This window comes from Nycticebus coucang, chromosome 1 (genome assembly GCF_027406575.1).
Source record: "Nycticebus coucang isolate mNycCou1 chromosome 1, mNycCou1.pri, whole genome shotgun sequence".
NCBI classification, from domain to species: Eukaryota; Metazoa; Chordata; class Mammalia; order Primates; family Lorisidae; genus Nycticebus; species Nycticebus coucang.
In genome coordinates, this window is record NC_069780.1 from 13,156,959 (window position 1) to 13,177,368 (window position 20,410).

Sequence of the window (20,410 nt, forward strand, 5' to 3'; positions counted from 1 at the left end):
ACGCTCCCAGCCTGACCTGATCCTTTTAAGGCAAGCAAATGGTTATCAGAATAGAATAATTGCTTAGCAACCCAATGCCACAATGGATATGCCACGTTTGTGGGTTTAAACTCCATTTTAGTGGCTGGGCACGATGGCTCACTCCTGTAATCCTAACACTCTGGGAGAGCCAGCGTGGCGGATGGCTTGAGCTCAGGAGTTGGACCCTAGCCTCAGCAAGAGACCCCCTCTCTACTAAAAATGAAAAACTTAAGCCCAAGAGTTTGAGGTTGCTGTGAGCTACGATGCCATAGCACTCTACTGAGAGCCAAAAAATGAGATTCTAACTAAAAAACAAAACAAAAATGTTAGTGCCCTTCACCCATAGGAACTTCTAGAATATTAATCATCACATCTAAGATTATTTCTTCTAGAACTCCGCAGCCATGTGTTGTGTTTGTGTTTGGTATGTTTCTTTTGTGGGTTTTTGCTTGTTTGCTGTTAGGGCACAAGGACTCAGTCTAAACAATACATAGATTTTTAACATTCTTACAGTTTAAGGATAGGCATAATCATACTGTGCTGTGTCATTTTGATACTGGAATTTTATCTTCAGTAGGTTCTTGGTCTCTGTGATTCAAAGAATGAATTCGGGGACCACAGATCAGTGATAAGGCAGGATTTATTTACAGAAAAGAATACAAAAACATCAAAGCTCCCAGCAGGGAGAGAAAGCTCCACTTGGGAGAGAAAAGCTCTCTCCCTCCATCTCTGTCTGTCTCCAGGCTCTTTGTTCAGAGGTATATATAGTCGCATGGGGCCCTCTGTCATTAAGTTTAGCGTTTCTGAGTTGCAAATAAATGGCTACAATCCCTTTCATTCCCAGGCCTAGGAAACTTAATGAAATTGAGCAGGCCTAGGAAATGGGGGTGGGGTGGGGGAGTCCCCTCTTAAGCAGCAAGTGCAAGGTAAGGGAAACCTAAGGTGCTAGTGTCTCCCCAGTTGTCTGGCCCCTCTGGTTATTGGAGCCTGGGGGTGGGGCGAGGGGCCTGCCTACCCTCCAGCCCGCTGGTTCCTCTGCTGCTGCTACCTCACCGACACCACCAAGGAGGAAGCAGATGGTCCCCCACCCCACCCCCAGCTCCCTCCACCCAGCTGTCTGGGAGGCCACTTGTCCTGTATCAATTTTTTTTTTTTTTACCAGTTGAACTTTTATTTCAAGTATTTTATTTTTTTGTTTCTGTAAATATTATTTGATTATTTTATGTATCTTCTATTTCTCTTAGCATTTCGTTCATATTTTGCTTTCTATCCTTGAGCACATTTGTAACGGGTGTTGATAGGTTCTGTGTCCTATTTCCATCATCTCTATCATTTTATCTTGTATCAATTTGATATTAATGGTAAGGTGGATAGACCAGGGGTTAACAAATATATTGTATACACACATGCAGGCACACATGTAAGGCTGTGGTTTTTAACTGACTGAAAACCAAATATCAAACTACTGAATAGAATTTGTGTTGTACATTTTGAAGTTTTGAGCAGCTGAATAATACATTGAAGACATTTAAATAATTAACAATTACATATTTTTTCCCTAAAATTAAGGTTTTTCCCTTCATTTTGTAGGGGTGACCCACCCTCTTGAATTTCACTCAAACTAGCAAAAGATGAACAGGAGAAAAAGGTATACAGATTAATTGACAGGCATGGGGGAAAATCACAGGCAGGTGATCATGCAGTAACCCAAGGAGGTTCAGATGCTTATACATACCTCTTCATAGGGATGTAAATGAAAATAAAAATCTCAGAACATGGCCCTTCACCGCCAACTCCTTATGCAAAAGGCAAGGCCAAGCCTGGAGGCTGAGTCATGCAACACCCTCTCCAAATGAATAGCTGTTACTAACATTATGCATTAGCCAGATCCCATTAATGCATAATATGAAGAAATAAAAGGCCTCAGGTATCTACATGGATGACCCCAACAAATTGTGCATAAGGAAATTCCTTGTGGGCCTCCTGTAAACAGGGACAGCAAATTGTAACTTTAGATCTGCAGGGTAAGTCTAGCTCCTAAAACTAAAGCATGTCTGATTCCACACCAGTAATGTTGGTTACAAGCTTATCTTCCCAGTTGCAAAACAGAGGACATTAATCATTCTACCTACCCAGGAACATTACATAACTGATGGCTTTCTTTACTTCTCTTTTCTTCATACATTCACCTTGTCTTATGTAAAATGTAGATTTCCTGGACATTACCTAAAGTCTCACAAGAATGCAAGCATTTGCCTCACTGCTCACCTTTCTCCTCCTCCCTCCTGGATGCTTTCTCTCCTTAAATACAAGTTTCCAAATCTCTCTTTGGAGAGCACAGGCCACATATATTTCTGTGGCTTATGCTTTTCTTGGGTGCATCCTCAAACTTTGGCTTAATAAACTTCCATTGATTGAGATCGTTGCTTCAGTCATGTATATTGAGTTTTGGGGAAAGACTCAAAGAGCAAGGAATGTAGGTAATCTAATTTTGAGGGGGTAACAAGTGGCTCTTTGGATGATCCTGAGAGATTTACAATGGCTTGTAAACAATTCTTTGGAAGCTGGAAGAGTCTGAGAAAGAAAACAGCTAGTGAATGATTCTCTTTGGAAGTTGGGTGAGCCCATGAGGAAGTCAACAGTGTGGGACAAAGTTCTTTTGGGATCTAGAGGTGATGTTTGACTTTCCTTATTCCTCCTGCAATAGATAATGAAATTTTAGGGAGAGAATGGAAGGCAATTATGCTCCCTTTGGCAGATTTGGTTTTAAGGCAGATAAGGGAATTTCAAAGAAAAATTTCACCCTGAATTAGATGGGCATGGTGGCACATGACTGTAGTCCCAGCTATTTAGGAGGTTAAAGCAGGAGGATTCCTTGAGCCTAGGAGTTTGAGGTTTCAGTGAGCTGTGGTTATGACATTGCATTCTAGCCTGGGCAACAGTGAGAGATCCTGTTTCAAAAGTACATTTTTAAAAATTCACCCTGCACTGGAAGTAGGGGTGTAGAGACAGGAGAGATCAGAAAGTCCTTGATTCTGAGGCAGCTTCTAAGGATTTCACGTTTTAATTCAAAAGTGCTCAGCATGCCAAGGTGCCATACTTTTGGGTTATTATTTTCTGAGTACCAGCAGTTTTAGCAAAATCAGCAAAGATATAAAAAAGCTTTATGTAATTTGCATTTTATGGGTACTAATGATCTAAAATATTAAGAAATAAAATGTAATTCTCATCCAATGGGATAAGATAAACCCTGGCATACATGGTCAAATAATTTCCAACAAGAGTACCAAGATCATTCAGTGGAGAAAGGATAATCTTTTCAACAAATGCAGAAGAATGCAGTTGGACCCTTACCTTATACGGTATACAATTAGCTCAAAATAGATCAAATACCTGAATGTAAGAGCTAAAACTATAAATCTCTTAAAAGAAAACATAGGGGAGAATTTTCAACTCATTGGATTTGCTGATGACTTCTTGGATATGATACCAAAGACACACACACACAAAAGAAAATATAGACAAATTGCACTTCACCAAAATTTAAAACATTTGTACATCAAAGTTAGTTGTTAAGAGAGCAAAAAAGCCCACAGAATGAGAGTAAATATTTGCAAGTCCTATATTTGATAAAGGATTAATATCTAGAATATACATACAGGGGGTTCTACAACTAAGCAACAAAATATAAACAACCCAATTAAAAAATGGACAAAGAGGGCCAGGTACAGTGGCTCATACCTGTAATCCTAGTGCTTTGGGAGGCAGATGCTGGTGGATTGCTTGAACTCAGGAGTCTGAGACCAGCCTGAGCAAGAGTGAAACCCCATCTCTTCTAAAAACAGAAAAACTACCTGGGCCCAGTGGTACATGCCTGCTACTCAGGAGGCTGAGGCAAGAGGATTGCTCATGCCCAAGAGTTTGAGGTTGCTGTGAGCTATGATGACACCAGGGCATTCTACCCAGGGCCACAGAGTAAGACTCTGTCTTTAAATAAATAAATAAACATACAAATAAATAAAAATTGGATAAGTACTAGAAAAGGCATTTCTCCAAAGAAGATACATGGATGGTCCTTAAACACATGAACACATCACTCATCATTAGGGAAATGTGAAGAAAAACCACAATGATACTACTTCATATGCTGTGGTATAATACAGAACCACAAACAAAAGCAACCACAACAAAAACAAAGAAGGAATTTGGTCCTTATCTCAGTTCATGGCATGGAGCTCCTAAAACCCTAGAAATACCCTAAGTCAGTGGTTCTCAACCTTCCTAATGCCGCGGCCCTTTAATACAATTCCTGTGGGTCGTGACCCACAGGTTGAGAACCACTGTCCTAAGTGAAGAAAGTATCTTTTGTATGCTAGTGGATGATTTTTGGAATGGAGTGAGGGGAATAGAAAGCCTTGGGATAGGGTCTAGCCTCTCAAAAGACCAGGCCTTGATTAGAGAATTAGAACTTTCACCCCCTATTCCTTTCCCCTGGGGAGGAGGGAGAGGCTGAAGATTGAGTTCCATCACCAAATGGCCTATGATTTAACCATTCATGCCTATCTGATATAACATTAAAACTCCTAAGCAAAATCAACCAGTTAGCAAAATTGAAAAATAGTCTGAGACACCTTATCAAATTTCTGTCTCAGCTTCTCCTTGTATGTCTTATACAGGCTAGGAGAACATTTAACTAACAAGAGAATGGGAGGGAAAAAACCCAGATAATAGAGAAGGGCAGAGAGGAGAATCAAAAGGTTCATCCTAGCAGGATGGACATCTTTAGATGGTTATTATGAAATGCGGAATAGAAAACAGACATTGATGAGGTTGAAACAAAGGTCTTAATACAGCACTATCAAAACTTAGGTGGGCCAAAGAGGCCCTCTGTTGTTCCCCCAACACACAAGCAAATCTACTCTATTAATTGCAGTCTGGAGGAATTTAAAAGGCCAGAAGCCAAGATTACAGTGAGATACCTGACCTGGAATCACCTGGGGCAATACACAGATTAATCAAGAAAAAGACTGGCACAAGGGCCAGGGTGCTTGGCTCATTTTTCTTGCTGAAGACCCAAGGAATGGTCGAATGCAGAGGAGGCTAAAAGGATCAGGGGGTGAATTTGTTTCTGGGACTCTGAGACACAGAGCCTCATACACTGTAGTACCTAAATCCATTGGTGAAGCCCAAATGTGGGTTACAATTAAATTGAGAACATTGAAATGTAAGGACTGATAGAATAAACATTTGATAGGTAAAACTGATAGGTAAAATGTTTGATAAAAATTGTAATGTTTGCACAGACTTTTTGTGGAGAGATTATGTCTCCTTTACTTGAATGTTTTACAGAAGTGGATGTTATGTCTGCTTGGGTAACACTTAACCCTTCTGTTAAATAAAATTCATGGAGGCTATTGTTTTGGATTGAGTTCCTGGACTAGGCTCCAACAAACCAGACCAAATCAGAATGGAGTCATTCATGTGAGATGCCATGTCATCAAACTGAACTTAAAAACAGGACAGTTAAAAAAAAAAAAATCAGGAGATTCACAGCAAACAATCATAGGAGGCCCAAGCAACCCTAGGTGGCGTGACAAGGAAGTCCCTCTGCTTTAACCCTAAAAGCAAAGTAACTTTAAAATGATCAAATGACTTTGGGACCCTTGTTTCTACTTTCGCCTGCCTTTTCTGCCCATAAAACCTACCTCTGCTCAGCTCATGGGAGTGCCTTTCTACTTTGTAGTTGGGATGCTGCCTGATTCATGAATAACAATAAAAGCCAACTAAAAGTAAAATCCAAAGCACCTGCTCCCACCACTGAACAGACCCTGTCTCAGCCAAGGGGACTCCAGAAAAAACTTAAAACTGAGTTCCCACCAGCTATAACAGGATGGAAGGTAAAAAGCACAACTTCACATGCAAATGTTTTCATAAATATTCATGACTCCCTCTATAGCTGGTTAAATATATCTTGCCACCCACTCAGTATAAAATCCTATTTCTTTTATCATTCTCTTGAAATGTGTTTCTGGCCACAAGCAACATGCCTCCAGCCATGTTTTCCCAGCCTGTCAGAATGGCCACTGCAGGTTGAAAAGCCTTCATGAGAAATAAAGCTTTCCCTTTTCCAATGTATAACCTTGATTTTTTTGTTATGGTTGTTGTCATTTGTTAATAAATTCAATTTGTTGAAATCTTGTTCTTTGATATCTCATTAACCTGTCTTTTGTTACAGGGGTCCATCCTAACTGAGAACTTGTGAGGGCTGAGGGAAAATTATATTTCTTCCCCAACACTCTGTAGACTAGCCCTGTGTGGACCCTGGACCGAAGCTTGTGACAACAGCCTGTGAGTACCGGGCAGCAATGACTACTCGGATTTTGGACTAGACGGTTTCATTTGAAGACCAGTCAATTAGCTTGCTATTGGACATTCATTAAAATTACCCTATGACCGGGCGGCGCCTGTGGCTCAGTGAGTAGGGTGCCGGCCCCATATGCCGAGGGTGGCGGGTTCAAACCCAGCCCCGGCCAAACTGCAACAACCAAAAAAATAGCCGGGCATTGTGGCAGGCGCCTGTAGTGCCAGCTGCTCGGGAGGCTGAGGCAAGAGAATCGCGTAAGCCCAAGAGTTAGAGGTTGCTGTGAGCCGTGTGACGCCACGGCACTCTACCCGAGGACGGTACAGTGAGACTCTGTCTCTACAAAAAAAAAAAAAAAAATTACCCTATGACCAAAGGACACAAAATGATCCTGAGACCTGTGACACCCATGATATCTTGGGTGATGTAAGCGAACCGCTCTAATGAAGAGGGTGGTACCCCATAAGAGTTCCATAGCAAAATAGAAATGGCTTATTAGAATCATGCTGCTGGAGCAATGCTCGTGAACAGGGAGCCTCTTCCCTAAAGCTGACTCTGGGACTATGTGAGGAGCTGCGGAGTCTATAGTCATTTGGACAGAGCCCCACAAACAGCTCTTCATTTGCCAGCAAAGAGCTGCCTGGTTTATGGGTAGCAGCTCCAAGGTGAACAGATAACGTTCTGTTTGAAGGATCCCCACTTTGATGGAAAGAGATAAAAATAAAACAATTTGATGGGCTGAATTATATGCTGTTTTTTTTTCTGGAGGTACTGGAAAAACTGAACAGTAATGAAAGCCCCTATATTTGAGTTTTTACTGACTTGCAGCTGGTGGTCAATAGCCTGGCCAGATAGTCAGGGAGAAAGGACAATAGAGAACTGCCCGACATAATACCCGTGGGCAGATCACGATGGGAATTTGGGGGCACATTAAAGCAGGACATATGTGTGCCTGTCAGAAGAGCCCCCGGTCATCAGGGGTGATTGGAACGCACGAGTGACTCCCTAGTGTGCTTGCTGGAGGAGCCCATCTGGGTCCATGAAATGAGTGGCTGTGGGGCACTGCAGCAGTGCAGAAATGTGCAGAGTGCAGACATGTTTTCCTAGCATTTTGAAACACTGTGGGGAAGGACTCCTTGTGACCTTGATGAGAGTACAGCCATTTGGGGGACAGTTTGTGAGAGAAAGCAGGCCAGAAACCAAACGGCACCATCACAGCAAATCTCCTCCCCACATAGCTGGGATCTTCAAGACCAGTGTGTCTTGGAAACAGCAGAACAGACCATTTCCTACCCTCATCCTGGCTGACACTAGAGATAAAGCCCTGGTGAGAAGATTAACACTTCTGCAGAAGGGGTAAATTCTAAGATTGGTCCCTGACACAGCATCATTCACTCTGCAGAAAAAAGATGACTTCCCTCACCTCTCACAACCCCCTCCAGCATTTCAACTATGCTAATAAAAGCCTCTCAAAACTGTGAGAGTAGGCTGACTCCTGATCAGACTCCACTCTGCTCTTTTCTAATAAAGCCTTTCCCTAATTCTTATAAACCTCACCCTAAGTCTATCCCTAAACCTTTTAGGCATGAAATGCCAATAAGAACTGTTCTGTTTGCTGAAAAAAAAATAGAGACCACAGATGGCTATGAGGCAGATTCCTAGGTGAAAGGCCCTGAACGTAGCAGGCAAGTGAGATTGATGCTTCTGGCCTCAGTGTGCTACCAATAGGTCTGGGCAGGAATAGACACTGTATTTGGACTAGGCTTTGCTTACCCTGGAGTGGAGGCTCAGAGTGCTATTAAAAAAAATAAAGCAGGATAGAAGATATTGCACCAATATGGACTGTAGAGTCATATTTCTTCAAGCCAAAGAATACCCTCCAGAGCCATAATGTCCGACAATGGGCAAAGAGATATGTTCTCTTTGATAGATAGCATAATTCTTTGATAGAGAATTGGAATAGGCAATGAAAATATTGGAGATATGACTCTTCTATCAGTGAGGTTTTCAATGGCACAAGCTGCCAACAGAAACCTCTCCTAGGTGATCTTAAGATTTATGACATAGATGCTATCATGGTTCCATCTGGAAGTTAAGGTTGGTGCCACCTAAGTGGGGTCCTGCTGCAAGGAATTTGAGATGTCCTCTGTTTTCATTTGCAGAATGTCAAGGGACATAAGTTGCGATGGGAATCTAGAATAACACCACATGAACCCCTCTCTGGGTAGTGCAGAATCAGGTTTTTTTTTTTTAATTTTTTTATTAAACTGGTATAATGTGGTTTACTTTCCAACTTGGTTCTAGCAGACCCCTTATCTTAACAGAAGCATTTCTTTGTACTGACTCCAGGTCTTTAGACAAAGCTTCACTCTTTCAACCAATTGCCAACTGAACAATCCCTCCACCTATGACTTGTAAGTCCCCACTTTGATACGTCCCACCTTAATGTATGCTTTCCATGTATTGATTTATGACTTTATCTGTATTTCCTATGTCCATGAATGTACGAAGCCAAACTGTCACCTGGTAACCTCAGGTGCATTTTCTCAGAAGCTCCTAGGACTGTGTTCTCTAGGCCATGGTAGTACATACCTGGCTCATAACATTTTAAAATTATTTTACAGAGTTTTACTTTTTTCCATCAAAATATGAATGAGAGTGGACTCAAGGGGAAGTAGTTGCTAGAGTAGGAAAAAAATTTCTTTCCTTATGCATTGCTAGGTTCATGACTGAGGCACCATATTAAAAAACAGATTAACAAGATAAAAGCATATAAATTTATTTAATCTAAGTTTTACATGATGTTATCACTCAAGACGGTCGCTTGCCTGCTGCCCAGGAGGAGGCCTGAGACATCAGGCATCGCAGCAGAGAAGGGATTTAATACCACAAGGCAACGAGTGAGAGATGAGAGAAATTTCTCAAATCCATCTCTCTAAGAACTTTGGGGCTAAGGTTTTTCAAGGTAGTTTAGAAAGTAAATGAAGGTAATTGGATATGCTGATTGGCTGGGGATGAATTCTCAGAGTTGGGAAGTAGAAATTGTCTTCTTGGCTGAGACAGTTACTTGGTAGAAGGTCATAGGACCTGTTGGGTCACTTCCTATGCATGGCCACTGGTCCAGTTCATGTCAGTTGGTTCCCTCAAATGCAGAATCTGGAAGATGTCTCAAAGACTAGTCCTTGATTTTACAATAGCAATGTTACCTACAGAAGCCACTGGGGAAGTCGCAAATCTTGCACTTGTTGAGGGTACGTGACACTTAAGCAGTAAGACGTTACAGTTAATGGCTGGTTAGCTTTTAGTTATATCTATACTTCTGCAGAAGTCAGAATTTTTACCATAGTTCTTGTCTTATGGCCTTACATTATTTTAATATAGATGGTTTTAGTGATGTGGGAGCCTTCAGAAATGAACACCCAAAGAAACAGGGAAACCTGTGTGTTTTTATGGTTAGGGTTGATCAAGGGTAAGTTATCATGCAGAAGTATGATTGGACAATAGGAATATGATCTGATTAACATACTGGGGGAACTCAGCAAGGCCTATTTGTTTAGAATCTTCTTTGTGTTCCTGTATCTTTAGTGAGTGATAAGGATGTTCCTGGGTGCAGTGGCTCACGCCTATAATCCCAGCACTTGGGAGGCCGAGGTGTTGTGGTGGGTGCTTGTAGTCCCGGCTACTTGAGAGGCCGAGGCAAGAGGATCACTTGAACTGAACAGTTTGAGGTTGCTTAAAAAAAGAAAAAAGCCATGAAGACTATGTTAACCAGTTTGATGAAAATATTTCAAATTGTGTATAAAACCAGCACATTGTACCCCATGACTGCATAAATGTACACAGCTATGATTTAATAAAAAAAAAAAAGAAAAAAGTTCCTTCTAAATGTGAAATAAATGGAGAGAAGGAGAAAAAGTAGCTGAAAGTAATTGAATGAATAAATAGGTCATATAATTAGGGGAATCCAATATTGTATTAACACTTCCAAAAAACTCAGAGCAGGAGATGATATTATCTCTTAGCTCAGTTATACCAGATACCTGAAAGAGTGAAGCCATGTATTGCTAAGACCTCTTCTGCTTTTGGAGCCTGACAAGATCAAAAAGAATTGTAAGCGGTCAAATCTTGGGAGACATTTTCATATGATAGGATAATGGACTGGACTGATTATTAATGAGTAAGTGGGATTTTTAGTGCCACCATCCTTTTTTTGAGACAGAATCTCACTTTGTCATCCTTGGTAGAGTGCCACGGCTCACAGCAACCTCAAATTCCTGGGCTCAAGCCATCCTCTTGCCTCAGCCTCCCAAGTAGCTGGGACTATGGATGCCGGCCACAATACCTGACTATTTTTGGAGATGGGAGTCTCACTTTTGCTCAGGCTGGTCTTGAACTCCTGAGCTCAGGCAATCGACCCTCCTTGGCCTCCCAGAGTGCTATGATTACAGGCGTGAGCCACTACGCCAGCCTAGTGCCACCATCTTTTAACTTTCGTGATCTTTTTACTTTAGGGATCAGTAGTCAAAGATTGGGGCTTTGCCCGTGGTATAATAAAAAAAATAAATATTTTGACTTTGTCTTGAGTTTTTGGTACAGTGCTCCTAAAAGCCTGAGAATTTATTGGTCTTTGGGAGCTAAAGAATGACTTAGGGGAGGAGAAATGTCCCTAAATAGCTTTAGAGTTGAGGAACCCACTATGTGATTTGAGGGTTACAACTTTTACTCACTCTCTTACCCAACTATGGTGTGGGTAGAGGGGCTAGAGATTGTGTTCAATCACCATAAGAGCCAATGATTTAATTACTCTTGTCTATGTAAGGAAACAGACAGGTTTAGAAAAGCTCAGTTGGTTCCATGAAGGGCTGGATGAGAAAACAGTTTCTCTAGGCCAAGATTAGGATAGGAAGAAGTTTATCTGCTTTTTCTAGACTTAAAGGGCCAACACAACAGATGAAGGGAAGGGTGTGTTGGCCTAGAAGGCTAGTTATTCAGATTTTGTATTTGGTAAATGGAAAAAAGGGAATGAAAGATGATTGAAGGCCCATTATTATGAGATGGGATTCCTTTAATTGGGGACTTTGGTTCAAGGATCCCCACCAGCCTGGCTAAGCTGCTCTCAGCTTGCAGTGCGGTCTGAGACTCCATCTACTTAATTCTCCTCCTTTCCCCTTCTCTTTTCCAGCATGGCATCAAACCAATACCATCAAACCAATGGCTTTCTGAACCCTCTCTCTACTTAAATCCTGCTCTCTTCCCTTTATCCTTCACAGGCATTTCCCTAGTCGGCCTCTTGCACAGGGAGAGAAATGTGCTTTGGGTGTGCTTCTCAGGGGATCCAAACTGACACAGAGTGCTTGATTTTTCTATCACCTATGACAGACTTTCAGAGCTGTGAAGATTGCACTCTCAAATTTTAAAAAATCTCTAAAATACAAACCTATTCAATATACAATGTCATGAATTTTATCTTTTTTAATAGAAAGTATTTCTACTGGTGTACAATTATTTTTAAGGCCATGTTATCTGGGAAGTACTATTATCAGCAACTTAGTTTTCTTTGTTTTATTTTTCTATATTAAAAAAGAATAGTCATAAAGTTATAAAAATCTCTGACATAACTTGCTGTAGTTATTTCTAAGATTATAGACACAGAGACAAATTTATCTGGGAAATTTTAAAATGTTATCAATGTGATGACATTTCATTTTGCTATTATTTCATTCCATCTGTTAAACAGATATAAGGAAAATTACCCATTGCCCTATAAATAAGAGAGATCTGCTGAAGATGCACCTCTGTTTGGTGACCTGCAGAGGGCACTGTGATAGTAGCTGTGAAAGAAAAGGTCATGATGGAGACTGCCGTGAATATTTACATATAAAAAGTTAAGGCCTAATTTATTAAATGGATTAAAAATAGCCTGTTTTGAAAAATCCATTCTGATCGAATAGAAATGACTATAAATAATGCCATCTCGAATAGAAAGCCGGGAAATGAAACTAACATCTTACAGCCACCTAATCTTTGATGCTAATCTTTGATAAACCAAACAAGAACATACATAGGGGTAAAGAATCCCTATCCAATAAATGGTGCTGGAAGAACTGGATATCCACATGTAAAAGACCGAAACTAGACCCACACCTTTCTCCATTCACAAAAATTGATTCGAGATGGATAAAAACCCTAAATTTAAGGCACAAAATGATAGAAATCCTCAAAGAAAGCATAGAAAAAACACTGGAAGATATCAGTGTGGGGAAAGACTTCATGAAGAGGACTTCTGTGGCAATTGCAACAACAACAAAAATAAACAAATGGGACTTAATGAAACTGAAAAGCTTCTGTACAGCTAAGGAGACAATAACCAAAGCAAATAAATAAGACACACAATGGGAAAGGATATTTGCATATTTTCAATCAGACAAAAGCTTGATAACTAGGATCTATAGAGAACTCAAATTAATGCACATGAAAAAAGCCAACAATCCCATATATTAATGGGCAAGAGACATGAATAGAACCTTCTCTAAAGAAGACAGACAAATGGCTAGCAAACATGAAAAAAATGCTCATCGTCCCTAATTATGAGAGAAATGCAGATCAAAACCACCCTGAGATATCATCTAACCCCAGCGAGAATGGCCCACATCATAAAATCTCAAAACTGCAGATGCTGGCGTGGATGTGGAGAGAAGGGAACACTTTTACACTGCTGGTGGGACTGCAAACTAGTACAACCTTTCTGGAAGGAAGTATGGAGAAATCTCAAAGCACTCAAGCTAGACCTCCCATTTGATCCTGCAATCCCATTACTGGGCATCTACCCAGAAGGAAAAAATCCTTTTATCATAAGGGCACTTGCACTAGACTGTTTATTGCAGCTCAATTTACAATCGCCAAAATGTGGAAACAGCCTAAATGCCCACCAACCCAGGAATGGATTAACAAGCTGTGGTATATGTATACCAAGGAATACTATTCAGATATTAAAAAAATGGAGACTTTACATCCTTTGTATTAACCTGGATGGAAGTTAATATTATTTGAACTTTATTCTTAGTAAAGCATTACAAGAATGGAGAAGCATGAACCCTATGTACTCAATTCTCATATGAGGACAATTTATGACCTAGTACAAGGTGGGGAGTGGGGGAAGGGGAGAGCAGAGAGAGAGAGGGAAAGAGGGAGAGGGGTGGGGGTCTCAGTGTGTGACACACCTTTTGGGGGCAAGACACAATTATAAGAGGGACTTTACCTAACAAATGCAAATGCAATCAGTATAACCTGGTTTCCTGTACCCTCAATGAAGCCCCAACAACAACAACAAAAGAATCTTTGGTTTTTAAAAAATAGCACTGTACATCCACAAATTTAAAAAGATTTCTGGCAAAGGAGATTAAATAACTATAGAAACAGTGGTGCTCACTAGTGCTTTAAGAATCACTGAAAACCGGGTTAATAAAATAATTTGAATTCCAACAGAGTTCTCTAGAAAAAATTCCTAGAGAAAAGGAAGTTTCAGTGGTGTTAGTTCAGCTAACCCCAAGGAGGCATTCTAACTGAGAACTTCAAGAGGCATCAGTTTGATCTGAGCTTCTGTGAACAACTTTAAATGTAACATTTCTGGTAGAAAATTAATTTCTGTGGCTTCAGTAAATAAGATATGTTAAAAAGCGAAAAAGTACTTGGCCTAGGTTACACAAAAAAGCACCTAACTATTCCAATCTGATCTATTAAATAACATTGGACAATTCATTTATTCTCTTTTCGGGGCCATTAACCTGCAATTATATAATATCATGCACTCAGAAGGGCCCCAAGCTTTAATGCTCTGCTGTCATCATCTTGAAATTCTTAATCATTTCGAACAGGGGTTCTGTATTTTCAATTTGCCCCAGGGGCTGCAAGTTATATAGCTGGTACTACCTCTTCAAGTGTGTTTTCTTATCTGATACAAATTGACAAGATTAGGAAGTGCCAGAAAGATTTTGCTGCCACAACAATCTCAATCTTATTTAGAGCTGCCTGGTACACTGTTAGGAAAGATTCTGAGATGATGACTGGGGCTTATTGAGACGGCGTCTTAACTAATTAGCTTGTTAGCTGTGGAGTGGGAAGGGGATGCTGATAGGGCTTATGTGTCATCTCTGGACCACAGCATCTCTAAAGCCCTTTCTGGTCTGAAATTCCAAGTTGTTGGTTGTCAAAGAATATGAGAATTTTGAAAGCATGGGAATTTTTTATCCCAATTCCTTGAAGAAGTGATGTAGAGAATTTCTAACTGCATATTTGTGGTGGGTGTTATACAGGTTATAACAAAGTCGTTCTTTTTTTTTTTTTTCTTTTTGACAAAGGATCTCACTCTATTTCTTAGGCTGGAGTGCAGTGGCCCAGTCCCACCTCAGTGCAACCTTCCAACTCTCGGGCTTAAGCAATCCTCCTGGTTCAGCCTTCTAAGTAATTAAGACTACAGGCACAAGCCACCATGTCTGGCTAATTTTTTATTTTTATTTTTTTGGTAGAAATGGGGTCTTGCTATGTTGCCCAGCCTGTTCTCAAACTCCTAGGCTCACATGATCCTCCCACCTCAGGCTCCCACAGTGTTGGGGTTACATACACGAGCCTCCTGCACCTGGCCCAAAGTCATTCTTAAAACAATTACAAGGAATATAGAGATAGAATTATGACATATCTAAAAGATAACATCAAAAAAATTATTTCATTTATAACTATGTAGTGTTATTAGCTGTAATACATTTAGTTTTATTCATAGACTCAAAGAATTCTGCTATAATTTATGCTATTTTGTATGTTCATTGAATTTTCAAAATGGTCAGTGCTTACTAGGGCTACCATAACAAAGGATGGCAGAATAGGTGGCTTAAACAGCAGAAATTTAGTTTCTCACAATTCTGGACACTAGAAGTCCAAGACCAAGATGTTGGCACAGTTTTTTGTTTTTTTTTTGAGGCTTTGCTACTGGGCTTGTAGACAGACATCTTTTTCCTGTAACTTCACGTGGTCCTTCCTCTGTGTGTTATGTCCTAATTTTCTCTTCTTACAAAGCATGACAATAAATAATTCAAAATCTAAGCTATTGGAACTCTAAATTATTTTGAGCCTTAAAGGAATGTGATTATGGGGCCTGAATCATGTGACAGGCAACTGTAACAGTAACCTTTGTTTCTTGGATTATATAACGGCCTTCTTCCTTACCTGCATTGTTTTGGAAAATGTTGTAAATAACTGATGGATCTCAGAGAAGCCCTCTTCCCTCTTCACCGTTATATATATAAATGTATATATATTTTTTCTTTTCTTTTTTTTTTATTGTTGGGGATTCATTGAGGGTACAATAAGCCAGGTTACACTGATTGCATTTGTTAGGTAAAATCCATATATATATATATATTTTTTTTTTTTTTTTGACAGAGTCCAGCTAGAGTGCAGTGGTATCATAGCTCACCGCAACTTCAAACTCCAGGGCTCAAGGGATTCTCCTGCCTCAGCCTTCCAAGTGGCTGGAACTATAGGATCCCACCACCACATGTGACTAATTTTTCTATTTTGAGTAGAGATGGGGTCTCACTCGTGTTCAGGCTGGTCGCCAACTTCTGACCTTAGACAATCTGTCTGCCTTGTCCTCCTAGAGTGCTATGATTACAGGTGTGAGCCACCACACCCATCCATAGTTTGATTCTTAATTATTGATTGCTGGACATAGCTAGGTGTTTCCTGGAATTTTTTTTTCCTTTCCTTAGGAAAAGTACAAGTTCTTGAAGGATAAGAACCCCACTTTATATTTGCCTTGGGTTTATGAATTCACAGCTTTTGACTATCTGCTTTAAGTCAGGCACAGTGCTAACCTCTGGAGGATGACTGAATAAAAGATAGTGTCTGCCCTGATAGAATGTATAAGCTAGTAGGAGAAAGGAACATTAAAAGACATTATCTGTCACATGATGACATATCTACAAATTTAAGAAATACTTTATAGGAAAAACATAGAAAGCCAGGAACAAAGGTAATGAAGGACCTCCCCCCGCCCCCCCGCCATCCTTACCCCTGTGCTGGAACAGGGTATCTCTTCTGTAGGACCTGAATACTTGGGAAAAGGAAAAGAGGAAGGGAAACAGGAGAGTGTCCCTAGTTAAAGCAACACCACGTGTGAATGCCCTAAGGCCATTAGAAGGTCTGCAAAACTAGGGTGTGTGAGGGAATGAGGCTAGTTTTTTCCATTTTTATAGAGATGAGGGGGAGGGGGGTTCTTTCTCTTGTTTAGGTTGGTCTCTAACTTCTGAGCTTAAGCAGTTCTCCTGCCTCAGCCTCCCACAGTGCTGCGATTATGGGTGTGAGCCACTGCTCCTGGCTGTAAATGTATTTTTAAAAAAACCCTTTGGGGCTGGTGTGTTTGAACCTGGCCCAAGTCTGTTAAACAAACAAACAAACAAACAAAAATAGCCGGGCCTTATGGTTGGCGCCAGTAGTCCCAGCTACTAGGGAGGCTGAGACAAGAGAATCACTTGAGCCTAAGAGTTGGAGGTTGCTATGAGCTCTGACTCCACAGCACTCTACCAAGGGTGACAAAGTGAGACTCTGTCTCAATTAAAAAAAAAATAATAATAAATAAATAAAATAATAAATAAACAAAATAAATAAATAAATAAATAAAATAAGTACAAATAAATAAATAAATAAAAGAAATAAACAGCATGGTGGGTCACATCTATAATCCTTGCACTCTGGGAGGTGGAGGCAGGAAGATTGCTGGAGATCGGGAGTTCAAAGACAGTCTGAGCAAAGCATGACTCCCATCTCTACTAAAAATAGAAAAATTAGCTGGGCATGGTGATGGGCACTTATAGTCCCATCTACTCAAGAGGCTGAGGTAGGAGGATCACTTGAACCCAAGAGTTTGAGGTTGCTGTGAGCTAGGCTGACACCGCAGCATTCTACACTGGGCAATACAGTAAGACTTTGTCTCAAACAACAACAACAGCAAAAGAAACAAGCAAACAAAAAACTTCAAAAGCAAAAATCTTCGAACTATACCATGAAACTTAATTGTATCACAATATGTGGCTTTTGTTCTGCTACTATATAAAAGAAAAATGGACAAAAAATAGACTTTGTGATTTTTTTTAAAACCTGAACTTCATATTTTTATGAAGACTTTACACCTTTATGTAAATATGACAATGCTGAACTAAAATGATGGATTTTTCTTTAGATCTCAAAACTATTTATTTTTTGATTCTTTCCTTTTGTTTGGTAATTTTCCGAATTATGAATTGATACTCTACCAATCTTCATAGAGCTATTTAAACAGATAGGGAGGGCTCTAGAGAACATGAATGTTTACATGGCTAAAACTGGAGGACCCTAAGTTAAGTGACTTGCCCATTTAGTGGCAGTGACACAAGTAGCACACTGGTATCTTTATTCTCAATCCAAGTGCCCTTTCCGTAGTATTGCACCTTCTCCTACAACAGTAGAAAATGCAATTAAAGAATGGTTACTTATGTGTTTGAGCTTATTTATGCATAGTCATCCTAAGAAAGCTTTCAGAGGACAGGGATTTTTATATATCTCTAGACTCCTTGGTTACATATAGAACAAAGAAAGCAGACTTGAAGATGATTAATGATTACACAAATACCTTAAGACAGTAGTTAAAAAATATATCGTATGCCACACCTGTTCTTAGTCCCCGGGACTGTGTTGATATTTGGGGTCATACGGTCTCCAAAGGGAGAAAGAGACAGGGTGGAGAGTGGCTCGTGGCCTGACCACTGATACAGCTTTACTGAGGGTTTACAGATGTGGAAAGCAAAGAGTAATAGGAAATTGCAAGGGCCAGGCCCTTACCGGGGTCTCTGACTAGCCCCAAACCAATACAATTATAGCCCAAGTCCTAGCCCCACTACTACTCTGCCTACTTCAACATTCTCTACCTTCAGCATCTAAGCCTAATGGCTGAAGATAAGACAGAGGAAAGTTTTCCTTTTTTCTTCTAATGAAAAGCGCACTTACTTGCTTCTTGTCTTAGAACCCACCTCCTCTCTGCGTGATTGGCAGTGGGAATACACACACCTCTAAGGGGACGTCGGCACCGTCACCCAGCAGGGGTGGGTGGTCTTCCCCTCCACAGCTCCCTGAGATCAAACACATGAGAACTCACTGAACGCTTTTCTTCAATCTTTGACATCCTTGAACAAGGTAACGGCATTTAACATCATTTTAACTAAATGAATTATTAACACTTTTATACCTCAACTAAAAAATATGTACTAAGATGCATGAATGATTGTTTTGTACAAGAAGCTGAATAATGAAACTGGGAAGTAGTGTAAATAGCAGACACTGGAAAATTAGATTTTAGGGGACCAGTAATTCATCTGCCAATAGAACCATATTGTAAGACTTTGTTTAAGTCTTAGTCATTAGAGTCTGCCCTAGTGGGGACTGCACCTGTAGGGCAGACCTGAGACTACGATTTTAAACAAGATTTAATACAAAAGATAATTTGTCTTTTCTTATGAAGTATAAACTATGGTTCAAGTGGTTTGATTTCCAAAAGTCTGATCCTTTCCCCAAACTTAGCGATTGTCTTTATTCATGAGAGAACGAGATCAGTGACATACTTCTGGGCGTATTTGAGGACGGGACATATGATGTCACTCGGTTGGACTTTTTAGGTTCTTTTCTCAAGAAGGCACATTTTTTTCTCATCTCATATATTTATGTTCTTCCTATTTTCACATTATTTATTAATGCTTTAAATTAGTCTTTGTTCATTGTCTTTATTGTGAGTTACTCTTCAGAGAAATGTGTCAGGACACTGAAATTAAGTTTTTATAATGTCAAAGTTGTACTTGGGGACCAGCAAGTGGGGAAGTGCTGGGTGTCTGTTGTATTTGTACACTATTTCATTTCAAAACAAATGAAATATTCACTATTCTAGTTTATCGCAGTCATAGAGAAAAACATTGAGACGTATGGAAGTTAAGGAACTTGCCTTACTCTGGACCAGGTAGCGTTTGTTCACTGTATTACCCAATTTAATCTCACTAAAATCCTACAAGGCACTGTACTCACTCTACCTGGAAGGAAACTGAGGCTTAATGCTTTCTCGTAATTCAAGCTCACTGTTATCTGACTCCGAGTTCCATACCTTCACCTTAGCTCACAGCAAGTGAGCTTCTGGCCTTAGAACAAAGATTCTTAAACACATTCTCTGGTGGCAATTTAGGGCAGCTCTATTTGAAGCTCTCCACCTTATGATCTCTTACTGCAAATAAAATTTCTTTAGTGATGACCAAAACTTGAGGGAAGGGTTACCTAAGCTGAGTGAGAAAACTAAAATACATTTTGGAATCTCAATTTGAGTGAACTGCAAACTATTTCTTTGTCCTGGAAAACCTTAACTGCACAAATGTAAAGCAAGCAATTTCCCATTGTTTTTAGAAGAAAACTGAAAGAAAAAGAATGTAGATGCTTTAGACATGTGCCTTGATTGGTTCTATGTTTGCACTTTAAGTAGTTAGGTATAAACCATTACTATACACCAAGACTCATTTACTTCTGTGGTAAAAAATGTTCTTGATTTTATTTATACCCAGAGAGTGTGATACAGCAAAGGAGACTTAGTCTTGGAATGGTGGGTGTGGGTTTACTTGAGAATTGCTTTCCAGCAGATGAGAGGATTTTTTTCTAGAATCTTTACCCTGGACTAAGAGAGGAGTAAGGAGGAAGAGAACCGGGTTTGGCACAACCCAGCCTTTGCTGGACTGTTGATATCACACACATGACTCTGAGACTGAATAAGCCACAGTACATTGATATTTGCTCTTGCAATGACTGTTCTAATGGCAAAGTGGAAAATAGATTGGGAGGAGCAAAAGTGGATTCATTCTAGGTTACTCTGTATTTACCGGCCTAAGTAAATTTCTTCACCATGCACTGCACTACTTTATTCTTTCTTTTTTCTTTTTTTTTTTTGAGACAAAGTCTTACTTTGTTGCC